Here is a 21,355-nt window from a genome sequence, read left to right on the forward strand (position 1 = left end):
ACGGCAGACGACGATTCGAAGCCTGGAATTTTCCCGTCTCCTCCTCGGAATATTCATTGTTTTGTCGACGACGAGGAGGAAGCGTTGGAAACGCGATAAGAGGAGGATCGGATCCCTTTTTTTTTTCGGATATAAATTTCCTCTTGCTCCGCGGAAGAAGGTCAGTCGTGTAGAAGTTAACGATATTTTATTTGGAAATGTTTATACGATAATTTTCGACTAAAATTAAGTCGACGTCAACAATGATTGCACTTTTTATCCATAATTCGAATATATTTTTTCCTTCCCACTGTAATGCTTTTGCTTCTTACTCTCGATTTCCATTGGTGAAAAATAATTTTCACATCCGATTATTATTATTATGTAAGAGTCGAGAAAAATATCTTTTTCTTATTCTCGACGATTTTATATATACTTTTGCGTAGAATTCTCGATCGATGTTTATATAATCCTTGTCTTTTTTTATATTCGATAGTGATCGTTTGCGTAATCGATTTCAAAGTGGATGGAAAGGATTCGAGAAAATCGACGCGTTAAAAATGGCGCGAAATCCCGTAAATAGGGCTTCTGGAGATAAGAATTTTGCAGATAAGAATTCCAAAGTTCGCCCTTAATCCCGAGAATTTCGGGAACCATTGGCTTTGGTAAACTATATTTGGCTATTTAAATTCATCATTGCCTCCATTGCAACGAAAATGGAGCAATCGAATCTATAATTGCTCTCCAATTAGAAATTATATTTGGAAACGTTAAAAAGTCTTTTCACATTGTTTTCGTTCTTACTTTTTTCTTTATTATTATTATTTTGAATGCATTTTTATTGCCACTTGTACAATCGATACAAAAAATAAACGTCGTTACCGATCGATAATCAGCAAACATTAATTTTTCTTGCTCCTCCGCGTTTTATCATTAATTTTTTTTTTCTCCAATGCATTTTTGATGTCATATAATCGTCATTCAGAGTGAAAAATGAATGTTACGTTCGATCCATGATCCACGAACATTAATTTTCAATGAATAGATTTTTATTTTCAATTAATCGATACAGAGCAGAAAATGAACGTTGTTACCGACCGATAATCAGCAAACATTCATTTTTCTCGCTATTCTCCTCCGCGTTTTGTCATTAATTTTTTTTTTTTCTCCAATGCATTTTTCATGTCGTATAATCGTCATTCAGATTGAAAAATGAATATTATCCATCAACATTAATTTTCAATCGGTGAAAAGATTTTTATCTTCAATTAAAAAACGATTCAAATCTACTTTCGTGAATAAATTGAAGAAAGAATATGCTACACGTTTTTGCGTTTCCATTTTGCATGGAATAACAATTGGGATATTTCCGTCCGAAGAACGATAAAATTTACAAGGAAATAGCCGCGTTTCGTGTCGAAAGAGCAGATATCTGGAATCGAGAACTGAGGAAAAGTGGTACGATTCGCGGTTGGTCAGACTGACGCCAGCCCATACAACGATCGTACTACTTGCACTTGCTTCGTTCCAAGCTCCTCATTTCCTTTCCTACTTTTCTACATATGTATTTTTATTTATTTATTTATCTTTGATATTAATTTAAATATAATCATCATTCGATATATAAAGACTAATAATTTTTTTAAAATAGCTAATTTTATTCTAAAATTTAAAATAAAATTTTCTCTACTTTATTACATTTATTAATTTTTTCAAAACGACTACTACTGAATAATAAGAATAAAGGAATAGAAGCCAAATAAAAATCTCCCTTACTGGATAAATAAATATGAATATGCATTTTTTCTAAATTAACGATCTGCAAAAAAAAAATAGATAAATCTCGAATAGAACCGTTTCTTAATCTATCGATCAAAAATATATTGATCGATATTTTTAAAACTCTCTTTAAAATTCGCAAATTAAAAATCGTTTCGATCCACGAGGCTTGGTTAGAGATAAGCGAATCTGCGTCATCGAATAGAATAATATCGAGAGGGGCTTTCGAGTCACGAAACGGATTTAATTGCGGTTTTTCGATCGTATCGATAATCGATTAGCGCATTATGGGGACGACGATGACACTTCATTTAAGTAAGATCTCGCAGATTTTGTTGAGTAAGGATCATCCTATTAAAGCATCCGTGGGGGGGGGTTCGATGATTTCGATTCGATGAAATGGGAACATCTCTGTTCGAGAAATGGAATCCGTTTCTAAATACGGAATGATTAAATCGAATCGATTTAGTTTATCGATTTGTTAATTATAAAAATTGTAAATATAAAATAATTTTCTTCCTTTTTTCAATTCTCTCTCCCTCTATAATTTAATTGTAATCACGTTACACGTTGAAATAACTTGTAAGTTTAAGTAAAAATTATAGCACAGTTCCATTTCCTGGCAGAGTTAGATTTACTACACGCCTCTCTCGCTCCTCCTCCATTTAGCTTTTATGGAGTTGAAAAAAATCGTGTCATTTTTCTTGCTTCTTGGTTCCATTCGGTGAAATTTATCAGCATCGTGCCCGCGAATAAATGGGCAAATTTTCGAGACAAATTCTGTACAATCCTTCGAGTAAAAAAGGAAGGAAATCGCAAAAGAAACTTTTTCGTTTACGCGAATCGTTTGCTTTCGTTCAAATTTGAAAATTCCAAGAAAAAAGGCGGGAAAAATGAAATGAACAGGCGCGATCCTCCATCTCTCCTCCTTAACTTGATTCTAATCGATTTCGTGTCGAATCAGCATCGAAATATTCGAAATAACACGAATAACACTGTTTAGTTTTGTTGCGCCGAATTCTCCACAAAAAAATTTTTGAAAAATTCTCGACAAAGAAGACGATCTTGGAAGATTCATAAAATAACTTCGAAGGAGAAAAATAAAGGGAAATTTAATATTCCATTAGAATAATTTATATTCTAATTATTTATTAATATTCAACTAGAAGACTTTTTTTATGAGACTCTTTTAATGTTATACGAATTCGAAAATTCTTCCTTTTTTTTTTTACCAATCTTTCAATTTTGATTTTACGTATATATAAAATATTATATACATATAAAATTATTATTATATGAAAAATTGTTGACGACGAAGAGGATCGTCTTCAAAGATTCAAAAAATAACTTTGAAGAGGAAAAATACAGGGGAGAAATTTAATATTCAATTAGAAAGTGGAGACTCTTTTAATGTTACACGAACTCAAAAAATCGACCATTCTCTTATAAAAAATTATACGAAAAAATTGTTGACGAGGAAGGATTGAAAAATTGAAAAAATAACTTCCAAAAAAAAGAAGAATTAAAATACACAAGAAAAATTTAATACACGTAATGTTCAAAAATTCTTCTTTTCCTTTTTTCCCAATAATCCTTATTACAATTTATTCTACGCGTAGAAGAAAATTTGTAAAGAAAAGGAAAAGAATATTTCATTTATTTCTGTGTTTTATATAAATAATTTTATGATTTTATTTATTAGTATAGAATTTTGTACTAATAAATTTTTATTTTTAAAAATTATTAATTATTAAATATTTATATATTTATATATTTATCATTGATTAATAATTTCGATACAGTCATGGATTGATAAACTTACAATCTTGACATTTATCAGAATATCTCGAAATTCGATCAATTTCTTACATCTTACCCTTTCTTAGAACGACTTAGCTCGCAACATCGAGTTAAATCACGTGGAAATCGAAACTACACGTATAATCAAAACAGAAGTTCGCGTTTGGTGAAACAACAACCCCTCCCCTCCCATCTTACTCGATTAAATTCTTCGATTTTGGCTTTGGAAAAAAGAAGAAAAAAGAAAAAAAATATGAAGAAAGCATTCGTGCTCTCTCGTGCTTTTTTTCGCTGTGCACGCAAATTTTTAATTCGTTCCTCCTCTTCCCTTCCCCTCGTTCGACTAATTAAATAGTCGGCCATCGTTATTAAGCGTTCGTTAAATAGTTTCGAGGAGGGGAGGAGCGACTCGCGTGCTAGTAATTCTGTTAATCTTTGGGAGAAAGGGGGCGTGGCAATGTGATGGCAATGGCCGAGAGAAATATCGGGTAAATTGGTGTAATTGTGGAGGGGGTCGATTCGAAAAAATTTTAAGGAGCGTATTGAAATTAAACTTGTGTAAAATTATGATAATTGTCATTATTATAAAATATCTGTGAACTGTTGTTAGAAGAAAAGAATATTTTATATCACACGTTCGCCAAAGAGAAACATTTTCTATTTTATTAATCTTACACGATGTGATGTTGATAATATAAAAAAAAAAAGAAAGAAAATATCCACAATTATTTGTCATTTATCTGAACAAACTTTACGGAAGCCGAGATATCATCTCTACGTTACAATATTTTTCATTTACAGCTTTTCACGAGACGTAAAAAAGGATCCAAGAAATCGAAAATCAGAATGTATCACGAAACAAGAAATAATCACTTTTAATATCCACGATAACGACGATACAATTGAGAAAGTAGGTAGTTTAAAATTTTTAGGAAATTTCAGAGGGGTGGAAAATTTCAAATTCCTCTTGGAAAAAGGGGGCGAGGTTAAATATAAAATGGCCGCGCGCCGTGTTCGAACCGTTTACCGACCGGTGCATAATGCAAGGAGTCGAGCAGGGTCTCGCAGCTGCGAATTACACACGATCGTGGCCGGGAGCGTAAACTTCCCCTCCCCGCGGTGAAAGCCTCTGAATTATTGCGTTATAACGTCGTCGCCGGGACCTAGACCAAGATTTTCCAAGATTGTGGATGAATGAAGCGGCGAACAAAGCTGGCTTCCCCCTCCCTTCAAATACGTTCAAGGGGGAACTTAATTCCAAGTCTCGAGTTTCTGGCTACGATCGCCTTTGCGATTGACACTCCCCCGCTTAACTTTGGCTGCAAAGTTTTCGAGAGAGAAAGAGAGAATGGAGCGAGAATAATTTTGTGAAAAGGAAGAGATTGATTCTCTTGCTTTTGTATCTTTCATCTTTTCTTTTGTATTTTCTTTTATAGTCGCAGTTGGAAATTTTTGGAGATATTTTTTAATATCTTTTGGAATTTTGTGATTGATATTTAATTTTGGTTTGAAAGTTTTTGAAAGAGAGAGAGAGGTGGAATAATTTTGGAAACTTGTGAAAAGGAAGAAAATTTTTCTTTTGTATTATATTTGCAGTTGGAAATTTTTGGAGATATTTTTTAATATCTTTTGTGGTTTGAAAGTTTTTAAAAAGTTGTAAAAGTTGTAGAGAAAGTTGAACATTGTAGAGAGAGATTGTTTCTCTTGCTTTTGTATCTTTTCTTCTCTCCTTTGTATCGTATTTGCGATTGAAAAACGCGAATTTCTTCCAGATATCTTTCGATCTTGGAATATAAACTTTGGTTGAAAAAGAATAACTCTTTCGTTATAAAACGTGAATCGTGTAACGAATCTTTCGTAACCCCGCGTTTAAATTTACAGTAATTTATTTCTCTAAAATGAACATCATCCTCTGCTACGTATCTAATGAAATATTCAAATGATGTACGAATTCAGTATCGTGTAATTTGTTGCCTTCCAGTTATTTCCTCATTTCATTTTGACGTTTGAATCGCGAATTTCCCGATTCCAATTTACGAACATTTATGAACAATTAATTGCTATACCTAACTGTACATATCACTGAATTTCTAATATTACCCTTAAGTGCGTGTCAGCTAATGAAATTACTATGCTTCAGATGATACAAATTTAATACATCGACGTTACATTAACGACACGCGGTATATCGATTTTTCATTTTCCAAATTTTCTTATTCGCGAGATTGTAAATCCAATTAAATTTATTTCGATCAGGCAATAATACGAATCAAAGGGAAAAACTCGAGTCAAAAAAACCTTGAAAAAATTAAATCAAAGGAAATTTCAGATTAAGTTTTGAGGTTAAGTTTGTTCGAGTTAATCGAGGATTCTAAGAAATATTAACTGGTTGAGAGGAGCAAGGATTTGTTCTCGCGTTGCCTTCTATTATTATTTCCAATGCACGTTATTCACATGCAACAACACGTTTATCCAATGATTTTCGAATCGTAATGACGTTTCTCCATTAACGTTTCAAAATTGTTCCTAAATTGTCCCGTCAATCGGTAAAACAGGTCTCCTCTATTGCGTTATTAAACTTCCGTTCAAATTAATTCCGTTAAAATTGAAATTATATTCTACTCGGGATTTATTATTTCACTAATTTTCCTCGAATTGAAATTTGGAACGACAAACAAGCGACAATCGACAATTTGGATTAATTTGCGAATAGTAAGTAAAGCACTTGATTCGCGTACAGACCGACGCTTCGTTTAGAAAGACAATTTTAAAGGAATTGTAAAGCTGTACAAAAATATCGATTGAAACTTATTCATCGAGTATATTAAAGTTGAATGTTAATACGTTTATGCGAAATTTAAATATATAAAAATTTACCGATATGTAAAAAAAAAAAAAAACGTAAAATATTCAAAGTATAGTATACGTTATAAACATAACCTAACTTTTTTGTTTCTTCACCGGTGTTTACACGTTTATCTTAACTTGGAATGCTTATAATCGAATAAATAAATATCAATTTTTGTATAAATTTTTCTACTCACTTTGCAATTGATCTCCAAAGATATCGAATATATTAAAAATGAATTTATATATTTGAATGCATACAGGGTGTCTCAAAAATATTGGAACATCTGTAAACTGAAGATTCTTGGATAATTTTAAAAAACTATTCGACTGAGCATAAACAAATCCAAGCAATACATATCCCAACGAATAGAATGTAAATATTTTATCGATAAAAAACTATAATATTCAATACACTTCTTCGACATATGTTGCTCGAACCTGTCCACGCTTGAAGTCAACGCTACTCCAATATAATTTTCCAATGTTTTTCAGTGTTAATAATTCGTTACAACAAAGCCGTATAATATTTTTTACGAAGAAAAATCCTTAATTATTGAAATTACCTTAAACGTCGAATAATAAATTTTTTTTTTCGTTGAATCACGACATCTCGAAAGAATTTCATATTTCGAATAATGCACCATTTCCATCCTCCGCGAATGAAGGAGAAAGCCGTGATGGACGAAGACGAAGAAGGGCGAGGAGAAGGTAAAAGGGAGAGAAGAAGCTTGGCTTTATCGACTGGGCCGGCATATTGAAGAGCCCTGAGAGGGGACCACACCCCGTTGCTGGATCGCGGTTGTTTATGCTTCGCGATTCTTGCGGTTCGACAGCCAGCTCCCGCCTCGAAAACGCGTGGAGACCGGAGAGGAGAGGGGGGAAGGAAATTATGGAAGTTTCGCACGAGAATCGTTCGAGAATCGGAAAGTTGAAAGTTATGTGATCCCTTTATCGTGGAAATGTCGCGAAATTCGATAAAAATCGAAAAGATGGAGGGGAGGGTTTTTTTTTCCTTCTTCGTGTTTTGATCACTCGTGTGGAGAAAGAAAGAATAACAAATCGTATTTTGAATATCATCGTGAAATGTAGCGAAAGAACACTTTTTCCTGTATATTTTTATATGTTGTTATTCGTATGAGGATGAATACGAAAATTAATACAGAGTTATTATATTATTATTATTATTATTATTCATTTATATAATTTGAGAGAAAGTTAACGTATGATGATGCTTAATGTATCATGAAAGTATCGAATAATATTGGAGTTTTGAAATTATGAAATCATAGAAAGAATATCCGTATATTTGGTTATTTCGAAAATGTTAATGAATAATATTTTGAAACTCGCAAAGGCGTAACACGGTTGATTCTCATCTTCTATCTTTCTTATCGTTCCATATTTTTTTTTTTTTTTGCCCCTTCCGACCTCTTTCCTCTTTCCATTTCCAAAGGTTTTTTTTTGAACCCTGAAAGTTGGTGAAGTTCCAGAGAACGAAGGCCGAACTCTTGCCCGCGATCAGTCTAATTCTTTTTCGTGCCGAATTTCCGCGGCAAAAACTTTCGAAACGTCGAGGTTTGGAATGGAGAGACGAGAAGAAATATGGCGGGTGGAGATCCTTGAAAGATCGTTGGCCATTTTTAAATAGTTATTCGATTACTTTTTTCTATTTTTGTGAAATGCACTTTCTCATAATCTTTTTATAATATTTTTATTCTCGATGCGATTTCTGAAACAGTATACGACGCAATGTATGTAGTAAGAATATAGAGTAATTAATTTTTCGCTTTTTAAAATCCAACAAAAATTCGTGAAAATTTTTCTTAGACTCACGATAATTTCTGCCGATGCGAAGCGTCGAATCGTGATTGTGTATTGGCCATGTATGTATTATCGATGCGCGCGCATCGATTCGCTCATAACCTCCTCATAATCTTTTTATAAGATTTTTATTCTCATTGAGATTTCTGAATATGAAATATACGATGCAATGTATTTGGTAAGAGCATACAATAATTAATTTATAATAATTTCGTCTTTTAAAGTCCAATAAAAATTCGTGAAAAATATAGCTAAATTTTTCTTTTTGATACAAAAATTCACGGTAACTTCTTACGAACGTGAAGCCAAATCGTGGCCGTTTGGCCATATACGTATTATCGATGCGCGCGCATCGATTCCCTCATAACCTCCTCGTAATCTTTTTATAAGATTTTTAATATTTTATTCTCATTGTGAGATTTCTGAACATGAAACAGTTGAAACCATCCAATATAGTTGGTAAGAGCATAGAATAATTGATTTTTCGTCTTTTAAAAGCCTTTGAAATAAAAATTCGTGAAAAATAAGACTAAATTTTTCTTTTTGATACAAAAACTCGCGATGATTTCTTGCCAGTGTCGAATCATAGTCGTGTTATTGGCCGTGTGTACGTGTTATCGATGCGCGCGCACCCTGCCGAAAGAGAGCGTCTCAGGCGGGATTACAGGAGCTTCCGCACGTGAAAATATTTGCGAGTTCTCTTACAGAAAGCCTCTTTCACGTTCGCCTACAATCATCCTGTCCCGACTTTTCTTTCGTCCTCCAAACTATCTCCGTCCACCCGTTTTTTCCGTCCTCGTTTTTTTGTCCTATTCCCTCGTGAATTATACGCCTCTCGAAAATTTTCACGAAGAAAAATACAGGAAAGAAGGGACGAATATCCGTGATTTTTCCTTCTTCTTCGTTTCAATAAATATTTCGATTTCAACGTCAGATTTTTTGATTATTTAAAAATGAAATTACGCACGATGAATCGATAATTCGAGTAAATTAAATTTTGACAAAGATTTTGGAAACTTTTTGGAAATTTTACGATTTCAACGGGCATGATCGAATTTAATTTTGAATTAGTATAAAATCGATACTCGATTTTATCATGATTTAGTTTTGAAGCAGTAATATATAGATGGCTATACGTGTATGGTTGATTCCAAAAATATTCGACTTCTACTTCTCTCTCTCTCTCTCTCTCTCTCTCTCTCTCTCTCTCTCTTTCTCTCTCTCTTTCTATATATATATGGATTCTTCATTATCATTGTGAACGAGAGAACGAAGTAAATATGGTATAACTTTTGGAATTATAATCGTATACAATGCACACAGAAACAAATTATCATTATAAGGGATAACACGTATTCCGAAACACAGTATTCGAACATGTATTTCGAAATTATCGGTTATAATCCTGCTCCCTCCTGATGAACTGTTAATTCCCAATCGATGTATCGATTTCGGCCCGTTGGATTTCGTATAACGAAGAAAAATATTCTCGAAGCAATGGTCGAATAGAGAATGCCCCTCACCGATAAATATCCCTCCGTCTGTTCCCCGCTGTAGCAGCACTACCCATCGGCGTTTTTCATCGTTTGGGCTCGGTTTTATTTACTTTCGCTTCGAAGAAACGTGGTTCTCGAGAGAAGGAGCAACCAAGTAGCCGGAGAGAGAGAGAGAGAGAGGCGTCGGAGAGGTCAGGGAAAATAAGAAAATACAGGACGCGGAGAAGTAACTTGGACACTTGGATACTATGTGGTTATCCTGGTCACCACGAATGCGCATCGACGTTCACAGCAAAACTTCCCACTCTCTTCCCTCCCCCCTCTACGTGAATCCCAGTGAAAGATTTACGCTCGATGTCCGAGAAATAAGGAAGAAACCGAAACGTTCAGAGACAAGGAAGGAAAGGAAAAGAAAAATTGGTGGCAAGGTTGCGAGTATAAATAAATAAAAAAAACTCTCCAGCACTCTGAAGGAATTATTTTTCGCGAGTGGAAGGCCGAGAGTGAAAGAAATTATTCACTCACCGTCAACGTAATTTCGAAGCGAATCCATATAATACGCTTAAAAGCAATTCTCGATTTTAAGTGATACTTTTGGTTAATTTTCTCCGAAATGGTTATTGCGTTATTGGCGAGCGGACATTATTCTCGAACTTTCATCGTAATTTCCACTTACTTTCTCAAGAGCAACACTCTTCCTCGGGCGTTAAACACGTAATTTTCACTCGCGAAAGAAAGAAATAGCTCTCGATAGCTTCGTTCTCAAACGTATCCTGAGAAACTGGACACGGCGTCCAGTGGCGCTACTGTCGCGCCACTTATCTCTCTTTCCTTCTCTCTAAATAGTTATAACATTACGATCCAACGTTTATCCATTTTAATACATTGCTGAACGCATATTATTCGATTGTAATTGCAATATTTTCAAATTTTTTTCTCTCTTTTATTTCTTCTCTTTTTCATACGCAGAATCGATCCAGAAGAGCGGATAATTCACGTGATGGAGATTCAAACTCTTTTCATCCTTGTCTCTTATTTAACGGTAATATCGACGGATCTTGCGAGCGCACTCTGATATCCATCAGCCGGGCAAACATTCGTAGCCGATAAATCGCGTATCTTTTGCCAAAATATTACTCGAAAATTTTCGAACCCTCTTTCTCCCCCCCTGTGCCGACGTTTACAGTGTCAACAAGCTTTCCCGGTTTATTAGACGCGATATTTACCGCGTTTCGAAAAATATTCGCCAACAAGTTTTCTTATTCGGCCGAGAATTTTTAATATCGAGCGTGTGTCCAGCTTTATCGGACGATTTAACGTAATTACGTTTCGAAGCTCGATTCATTCGTTTCAACGGCGAATTCTTTATCTAATTTTAGAGGATGAAAACTCGACCAAAATTCACTCTTCGTTATTTTCTTCATTTTAAAGGGAAAGTTGTACTCCTTTTTAAAATAGTATTCGTCGTTCGATCGGAGAATTTTGAGGTGTAAAGTATTAGATTTTTCCGTTCGATAATAAATATGATAAATATAATTCCTCGTCAAATTCAACATGCTTATCTTAGCAACGATTATTCCACTTTTGAAGGGCAAATTAAACTCTTTTCCGTTCTTTCATTTCTAGAATCGGTGTCATTGGTAAAAAAGACAACGCGCTTAAAAATATTAATTTTAAATTGTTGGCAAAAATCTTAAAGAGGAAGAAAGATAAAATTATCCATCGATCTCTTCTCTTCCATCGTCCAGCGTATCACCAGGAAAGGAAAGCTCGTCCCATAAAGCTGTAACATCAAGCTATCGCGCTTTATTAATCGCGAGAGGGTGGGCGAGGAGGCGTTGGAGCGGAGCAGGGTCACGCGGAAGGTCAAATCCGCTTCGAGAAATCGATCGATCGACCGGCCGGCACGATTTTTCGCGCGTAAAAACACGCCCCCCGCGTTCCCCGTTCTGGGAAGTTGCATCGACCGAAGCGTGCGTTTCATCGCGTCGCCCCACAATTTCTTCCCTCGCGTCGAGAATAATTGATATCTATTATTTTCGTTTTTATTTTTATTATCCAATCGTTTTCTCCTCCTTTTAAAATTGGGAAGAGGAAACATTTTTAATGTGAAGTTGTCTTCGATTATGCAACTCATTTATGTATTTATATGTAATATTATTGTTTTGAAATTATTATATAATAGTAAATTTATTATAAATTTAAACACGAACTTCAGATTCGTGAATCGGTTTAAAATTGGTAAAAGGAAACATTTTGAGAGTGAAGTTGTCCTCGATTATGTAACTCATTTATTATACTGCAATATTACACGTACTTGTTTTGAAATTATATAATAGTAAACTTATCATTTGTGCAGACACGAGCTTCGTTTCAAATTCGGTTTAAAGGAAACATTTTCGGAAACATCTTCGAATATGTAACGAATATATTATACTATATTGAAATATTGCACGAATATTGTACGTATTTGTTTTGAAATTATCATATAATTATTATACAGTAAACAACGTATTATTTGTACACGAATTTCGTTTCATATCGAATCAAAAAATTATTTAAGTAATTAATTATTTAATTTAACGCTAAATTCAATTTGTTATCCTCGAACGAAACTTTTCCCAAATTTTCCAACATTATTCTTCCTATAATCTATCCACACATTTACTCGCCATTTCAATTTATTAAGGGACGAAACGTACAATTTCAAATATACAATCGTCTCATTTTTTGGAATATCTGATCGCCTTTTAATTTCGCATCCGAGAATTTCTTCGAATACAACGATGTACGAAATTCGATATGCAATCCAGTTTCACTGGTGAGACGAGACGCCTCTCTCTCCACCGCAATTACGTTTCGTCCGGCAAATCGCGAGAAAATATCGGTCCTGTTATCATTAAACCGGCTCTTAATGAAACTCGCGACGAGGAATTCGCGTGACGTTGTACACAGCGATATACAATGAAAATGAGATTTTCCCTTCGTTCTCTCCAACGTAATCTCATATGGGGATTGACGAGAGTTTAGAAATTATATGGAAATTAAACTTATCGAGTGGCAAGTAAGATCGAGGAAGAAGATTATCGCTTCGTTTCGCGATTGTTTTTTTTAAATAAAGAGAAGCTGTATAATTTCTCCTCGCAATTTTTGCAAAACTATTTTACTAAAATGGAATATATCGCTTGCAGAGTCTCGTCAAATGTTTTGGATCGTATTGGCTCGATTTTCTTCTAATAAATACGAATAAATATTCGAAAGAAAAATATTAGGAAGAATTCGAAATTTCTTGAAAAAATTCCTCGAGCTTCTTCCTACACTTTCTCGTCAATTTTTCTTTCTTTTCTTTTTGCAATTGTTGTAATACAATGATAAAGATTAATAACCATATCGTATCGACCCATAAATCATCGCATCTTGATATGCGATGTTCCAAAATCTTTGGCTGTTCGAGTTTATCGAGGTCGTTACTCAAACTCCAGATCTCTAAGATCTCGAAGACAATGAATATTTGCATAGATAATCGATCGATAATCCAACAACGTTCGAACAATAAATTTATACGGATTGAACGTTTCGAAAGGCAGTTATTATTAACGATAATAAATTCATTTCACTTTTGCTGTTCCAATAATCCTCCACTGTCGCGCGCGAAATTAATTTTATGCGATTAACTGGTGGGAAATTAAACGAGTATCCGATTCAAACTTTGCTTTCAAGAGCGGATTGCCGAGGATGAAAGACGCGTTATCAAACATGTTCAAACTTGCTCAAACTTGCTCCTATTGAAAACTTTCAAACAAATTATTACGATTAATGAGGATACAAGCAATGATACAAGAAGTACAAATTGAAAATCAAAATCTTCGAAATCATTGAGAAATCATTGAATCGAATCAAAGTATGAATAAATAAACACGAACAATCGGACCTCTGAGTTGATCTAGAATCTTCCAGTGTCGCGCGCATTAATTTTATGCGATTAACCGGTGGGAAATGAAACAAATATCTTATTCAAACGTGTTCAAACTTTCTCAAACACGCTCAAACTTGCTCCCGTTGAAAATCTTACAAGTTATTACGATTAATGAGGCTGAAAATAATACAAAAAGTACAAATTGAAAGTTAAAATCTTCGAAATCATTGAAAAATCATTGAATCGAATTAAAGTATGAATAAATAAACACGAACAATTGGAGTTGATTTCGTGCTTGATTTAGAATCTTCCACTGTCGCGCGCAAAATTAATTTTATGCGATTAACTGGTGGGAAATTAAAGGATTATCCGATTCAAACATGCTCAAACTTGCTCAAACTTGCTCCCGTTGATCTAGAAGTGGTTTAAAGCGATAAAATTTTAAAGAGAAATGCAGAAAAATAAGAGTGTTAAACGAGCACACTGCAAAACTTCTTCTCTATTGTATCTACGATGAATAAATAATTAACTCGTAAATAAACTTCTTCTTCTGTATCGTTATAACGATAAGTAACTCTTAGTTAATAAATAAAAATTGTTTCATTCTTGAAACGAAACGCGTTGAAGATCGAAAGAGGAGAAGCTTTCTCTCCAAATTGCGAGAAAAAATATTCCGGCAGTAGGAAAAAAAGAAATTCAACTCAATCCAATTCAATCCAACTCGATATCATCTCGTACGACAAATATATAATTTTCGAATGGACAGATAGACGAGCTAATCTCGATCGCCGATCAACCGAGTTGGAATGAAAAAGATTGGAAGATTACCCCGTTGCTCCAAGATCCTCCAATTAAACAATCCTCTTACGCCTTTTTCCATTTCTCCATTACTCGTTGCATCGAGTTGACGGGCAATAATCGAACAACACGGACAACATCCGTTCCATTTGACACGGTTTGCCCCTAGGAGAGTTACGATCGCGATCGTAAATCGGTGATTTACGCTATTTACCTCGCCACCTGGGCAACAGCCGAAATTCATTGTAATTCATCGGCGTGGCAAATCGTCGAAATCGAATGCAACGTCGAGTTTCGACATCCAGGGATGTTCGCAATTGCTCCCTTTTGGCTAGTGAAATGTATCTTTTTTCTGATTATCATCTGATCATCGAGATTGGTTAACTATGGATTTTTCAATTTATCTTTTTGTCTCGTTAGGTAGATGTAGCAAGCAAAGGTATAAATTATGGAGCTCTTGGTTTGGATTATAATTATAAAAGATCGTGAATCAATAGGCATCTGTTTATTGTGTTGATGAAAGATCGAGGAGAATGAATTTTTAATTTCTTGTCTTACTATGATTTAATAAAAGAAGGATCGAGAAATGTTGTTTAATAATTTAAGGGGGCGAAAATAACTTGAAATTGTCAATTATCTGTTAAAGTGATTATTTCGAAGCGGAAATAAAAGGAGAGGATTGAAGAAAAGAAGGAAATATTCCTCGAGTCACGATCGAACACTGTCTAGCACGGAAAATCCAAAAACATTGCTCATCAAAATCATCCATCATTGTTTTTACCCACCCTTGTTTTCATCCAATATCATCTTTTTATTCACCATCGTTTCCATCCACTATTCTCTTCATCCACCATTGTTTCCATCCATCGTTCTTCATTTCTATTTTTATTATCGTTTCCATCCACCATCATTCTTATTCACCATCGTTTCAATCTATCATCATTTTTATCCATCCACTATCGTTGCTATCTATCGTCGTTTGCGTCCTCTTCATTCACCATTGTTTCCATCCATCATCATTATTTTTATTCACCATTATTTCTATCCATCGTTTCCATCCGTTATCATTTCACATCCATATCCATTCACAATCGTTTCTATTTTTATTATTTTCCATCCACCATTATTTCTATCCATCGTTTCCATTCACCATCCTTTTCATCCACCATTGTTTCCATCCATCATCGTTTCTATTCACCATTATTTCTACCTACCATCGTTCTTTCCATTCACCACCATTTTCATCTTTCTTATCCACCATCATTTCCACCCACCATCTCACTCCTGATCGCACAAAATCCAATCTCCACCCAGCAACGATATTAAAAGTTCGGTCATCGCCGTATATAATCATCGTCTGCCATCTTTCTTCCCTATCTTCGCCCTCCATTCGCCATTGTCCGCCGTGTACAGTTTTTGAAAACGTGTCGAGGGAGGGAAAAAATTCGACACTTAATAGAAGAAACGAGTAAACGGTATTACGGTCACGTATCACATAATAATCGAGAGAGATCGAGGGATTCGATGCATCTTAATTCGCGTGGAAAATTGGGTCGCCACTATGCGCCACGATGCGCCACTGTTTAGTTCGTTTTAACACACGCGGTGGTCGGTAATAAGGTTAAACGAGCAACTATTTCGCTTCGACTACTTTCCTTCTTTTCCTGCTCAAACGTATTTCCACCCCCTTACGTACTGCTTACTTAGCGGTTGAGAGAATTTTCTTCCCTCTCTTTATGCCTTCCGTCGTTTCACCACCAGCAATGCAATAATGGATAACTGTCGTGCGAATGGAAATTCATAGGTTGTTCGAAGAGATAGAATTTTCGTAAAGTTTGTAGCATCTCGATCATCTTCCAGTCCTACAATTTATAAGAGAGCTGAAGAGATACGTCATTTCGTGTGTGATATATTCAAAGAAGAGGTAAAACTATAATTCTAATTTTGAAAAAAATTGAGGATAACACTTTAATAGCATGCAGAGAAAACAAAATATATTCTACAAAAATTCTAGTCTCAAAATTTTTAATAAAAATTGGCGTATTTTTTTCCTCGATACAAATCGCAGGATTTAGAAAAGGGAGAATTAATTTTAGGAAAAAAATCCACCGCTCTCCGTCTGGTGGAAGCCAAGTGGTCCTTTTTTGGTAGCTCGTAAAGAGAATTTAAATGCTTTAAGTAGTCACCTTTGTACCATGTATCCTTTGTGAACAGAGAGAGCGAGCGAGAGAGAGAGAGAGCGAGCGAGAGAGAGAGAGAGAGCGAGAGCGAGAGAGAGAGAGAGGGGCAGGCCGCTTGGAATTGCAAAAATACCGCCAAGCGCTTGGCCTATGTACACTCGACGTTGATAACTAGATTTGTTTTGCAATTTAAATATCCGCCGATGTCGCCGAGATTCCACGCGAAAATCCATGCTTATCCCACGCGGGAATGCAATTTACCGTTTCTTTTTATCCGCCATCTTCCCCTCCCCCTCTCCTCTTTTCGCTCGTCAACTAATTTCGCCCACGAATCGAGTGTCCGCGAAAATTCCTGTCGAAAGAAATAACAAGCGTTCCTCTTCAAATCCACGCGAGCCTTGAAACGTTCGTTTATTTCAATCCTGTCCGTTTTATGTGTTCCAAAATATGTTTCGTTTGTTGAGCAAAAAACGCTCAAGAGCCTCGGTGTTTTTTTATATCGATGGGGGAAAAAGCAGGTTTGCGAAATTGTTCAATCGATTGTGCAATCGATCGGTAAGATTAGAGATCTGTCTTATCGGGAGAAAGGAAAATGTTGTTTTAAATCGAGGAGAAGAGAGATTCAAATTTCGTTTTTGTTTTAATCGTAGTCGGTTTGATTTAGGTTCAATTTTCTTTTTTTTTTCCTTCCCTTTGCCCATTTCTTTCTCTCGCGAACGAATATCTATCGTTCACCAAGGGGAATGTACCACCTGTGATTTCCCATTTTCCAACAACGTTCCCAAAGGTCGTTCGAAACGTACTACTACCATTCGTTCGAAACATCTCTTTCTCGGTTCATTTACCTCTCCAAGCGTGCCCGTCGATAAGCAACCGGTGAAAATAGACAATTCGAGAGCAACGAAAGAAAGGAGGTGGAAGGTAGAATTTAAGCGTTCTGGTAAATTCTATTTTTCTATTTTCTTCCTTTCTTTCTTTCTTCCTTTCTTTCTTTCTTTCTTTCTTCCTTTAATGTTATTCGAGAAAAATAAATATAAGGGAATAGATAAAGAAAAATTCGTTCTAGTATAATGTGTATATATTTGTTTAAAAAGTTTTGCTTCGAATACGTAAGGTACGAATAAGAAATATAAATATAATATGATTTGTACCGATATGTAGCGTATTATTATAGGTACAAATTTTCAAGACGATTACAATAAAGCACATGGAGCAATATTTATTTCATTTAATCATTTCAAATCCCTATTAACTGCCCCGTCACACACACGTGACACTTTATGTTCTGCCGCCACGAGTGATGAAACGATATTTGCTCATTACTACCATTGTGGACATTTATGAAAATATAAATTTCTATAGACACAAGAGGAGAATTAACGATCTATTTCATCCTTTAAATATCGTAATATATATTTCAACTTTTAACGTTTTATATAAATGTTAAATAGTATGATACTATTCTTTGTTTTCACGTGCATTCATTGTTGACGCATGCGCACTGCTATCTAAATCTTCTAAAGAAACTTCGTTCAATATTGTTATCGACCGAGCGAGATCGTCACGCACTATTTTATCGAATGAGTAGCCACGATGGACAAAGTGGAAAGAGGAATCGATTTCTCTCCAACTGCTTGCTTTTCACGCGATATCCGATTTCCACGAGTGGAATTAGATAGATAGATGCTTCGTTTGCTTCTTTGAATAATCCTCTGTGGTAAATGGAATTTAACAGTATCGCGAAAACCGTTAGGTGGTGTGTTTCTAAATAATCTTAAATGTTCGTTAAATACTTTTTTTTTATTATAAGTGAAATATATATGAAAAAGATCGATATAAATTATGGTACACAAAGAACGAAAAATATTTTTCTTTTTAGAATATATATTCCTTTTTATACAATCGATCAAAATTATGTACGTAATATTCCGTGCACGGATAACACAGAAATCTCGTAATATTTTTGACAGATATTTATCGTTTTGTTTTACACACATACACACACATATATATATATATATACTCGATTGGTTCGAATATAAAATAACACGCGTAACAAAATGATGTTAAAAATCAAACATCGAAACATTCTTATAATTGAATTGAATTTTCTTCCTAGATGGAATATTTCTAAAACTTTCATTTCAAGAAAAGGCAAGATTACTAGTTTCCCAAGCGCGTTCTTTTTTTATCACTTTTATCATTATTATTATTATTCGTTTTAATTAAGGAAGAGATGAAATTCCTAGAGGAAGAATTTAAAAGAAATTGAAGGAGAAAGATAGGGAATTAAAAGAAGATCGGGGCGCCCGCTATTTGTATAAAACCGGTGCTGCCATGTTGCCGCTAATAAAGGATATTAAACTCGGCACGGAGGTGCACCAGGAATTCAAAAGCGAGGGCAAAAGTACGTCGAAGGATGAGGTTAATCCACTCGAAGGCGTTTCGGTGGCGTGTCAGATACGGAAACTTCGGGAATATTACTCGGGAAATTTCAGCCGTCCATGTGGAAGTCGTTACTTTACGGAGCATAACCGTGTCGTGAGGAATATAATTTTTTATGGTAAAAGCTAAATGTTATAAAGATGATGCATCTGTATAAAAAGAAAATGAACGATGATCTTCGATGGATATCGCATCGGTGTATAAAATTTTTATTTTATCTATTTTTATTTTATTTCGAAGAGAGTTCGAAGAGAGATCGATAAATAAGAATTTATTTTCTTCTCGTTAATTGCAATTTGATCGACGAATATATTTGTGATACATTCTTTTCGCTTTGCATTTCCTGTAAAATTTCTTCTTCTCGCAATATCAAAGCAACGATTTATTACATTATATAAACTACGCATTAATTGTTATAGCAATAAATCGTCAACGAATAAATCGGTTTATTCGACGCTGTTTTCTCTCACTTGGCGAATTGTTAAATTACACAGATGGAAGCCAATTTGCTTTGAAATCTGATTAAAATCCATTGAAATCCACGCGAGCATCGATTTTAGATAAGTTGAAAGCTGAAGGGATTAAAATATTATTTATTTTTAATCTCTTTAGTAGCCGGGAAAAAATTCCTAAAATTAATTCTGAGGTATAAAAGGGGGGGAAAAAAAAAGGAAAAAAATATTGGAATGTTGGCTTTTAGTCGCGATCCATTTAACCTGACACCAGGAAGGGAAGAGTTATCGAAGGAGAAATGAAAGAAAAATGGATTATACGTGGCGATTCTGCAAAAAGCACTCCCCCGTTCGACCAATGAATGCCACGTCCGTTCGAGAAACTTTGACAGACCGAAGTTTCGGTTTCTTCCTTCTTTGCAAATCTCTTTTGTCTTCCTTATCCAGGATATCGAAGTCTTGCGTACAGGATAAGAAGAATTTCTTCTCGATCCTTGGCTGGAAGTTATTTAGAAGAATGGAAACGGTGTCGACAGACGGATTCCGTTGATTCCTCCTCGACTTTTCACGCGATTCGCCAGGAAAAGGATATTCTAAAAGTAGAAATTTTTTCTAATTTCACTTGTTCTATCCTTCCGAATTCCACCGTTTTTAATTTTATCTATTCGTAATTCCACTCGAATTTATTTACGTATTTCGAATTTTCCAGCTTTCGAAATTTTCTTCTTTTTTTTACGTATTTGAATTCTACAGTTTCGAATCCCACCTCCTCGAATTTTACACACTTTTGAAATCGCAGCAAAGGATCCAAGAAGTTAGAAGAAGAAGAAGAAGCACTCTTCATCAAATATAAGTAGCTCCTCTCCAGTGTTATCGAGCGTCCGCGCTCGTTGCATCCGTTCTCGAATAAGAGAGCGGGGGAGTGAGATGGTTGGAAAAAAGAAAGAAAGAAAGGAAGAAAAAAAAAACGTCGGTGTAAACGAAGAAAGAACGAGCAATTTGCGGACGAGCATCGCGGAGAACCTCTTCCCTTTCATACGTTTCGCATACGTCTCCACTCTGTGCCCGACCATTTTGCACAGCCGCTCGATAAATTTTCAATGACATCAGCGTAAAAAACGTCGGCTGCTATTGTTCTGGGAATCAGGTCGCGACGGCTGCATCCACTGACCGGCCTCCATCGTGTGTGCATATGTGTGTGCGTTTGCGTGTGTGTCGCACTGACACTTTTTGCACACTCGTGAGCTCGCGTCGTCCAAAGTTAAACGGGCAAAAAAAAGTTTGGCGATATTAGGTAACCGAGAGGAAGGGAGAGGGAGAGAGAAGGAGAGAGAGAGAGAGGAACCGAGTCGCGACGTCTCCTTTTGCTGGGAAGAAAGAAAGAAAGAAAGAAGGACGGGCTCGACTGTTTCCACTCGTTGTGCATGCCACATATCGAAGACTCGATACTATGCTAGAAGAATTCGAACGCAACGATGGAAAAAACAGAGGAACGAGAATTTTTCCGCGCGATATCCGTGAATTTTCATCATCCCGCGAAGAATGACATCTCTCGTTCGATCTCTCATTTTTCTTTTTTTCTTTTTTTCCTCTCCGTCTTTCTTCCGCGTTTACGGACGCGAAGCACGTTTTTAATCGCTCACCACGGCCATTGTCGAATTTCGACGTGTTTTACGACCCTTTTTACGCTTCTTTCTCCTCCTCCTAGGCTTTGTCCCATTTTCCGAGACGACGGAAAGAAATCGAAGATTCGGCCATTGTTTCGTCTTCGAGATAAATACGTATATATATATATATATATATATATATATAACTTTGCCTTCTAATTTTCTTCTTTTT

General features: G+C 35.4%; 1 protein-coding gene and 1 long non-coding RNA gene across 19 annotated transcripts in view; one reads left to right on the forward strand and one right to left on the reverse strand.

Moving 5' to 3' along the window:
- LOC108003806 (uncharacterized) overlaps positions 1-10,490 on the reverse strand; it is a 44,182-nt gene extending 33,692 nt beyond the window's left edge. Inside the window, exon 1 of the long non-coding RNA XR_009830289.1 lies at positions 10,402-10,490. This is a non-coding gene — a long non-coding RNA (uncharacterized LOC108003806). The remainder of the gene's footprint in view (positions 1-10,401) is intronic.
- The window catches only part of LOC108000905 (uncharacterized), a 212,793-nt gene that overhangs the window by 106,420 nt on the left and 85,018 nt on the right, over positions 1-21,355 (forward strand). The window lies entirely within an intron of this gene.

This window comes from Apis cerana, linkage group LG6 (genome assembly GCF_029169275.1).
Source record: "Apis cerana isolate GH-2021 linkage group LG6, AcerK_1.0, whole genome shotgun sequence".
Taxonomy (NCBI): Eukaryota; Metazoa; Arthropoda; class Insecta; order Hymenoptera; family Apidae; genus Apis; species Apis cerana.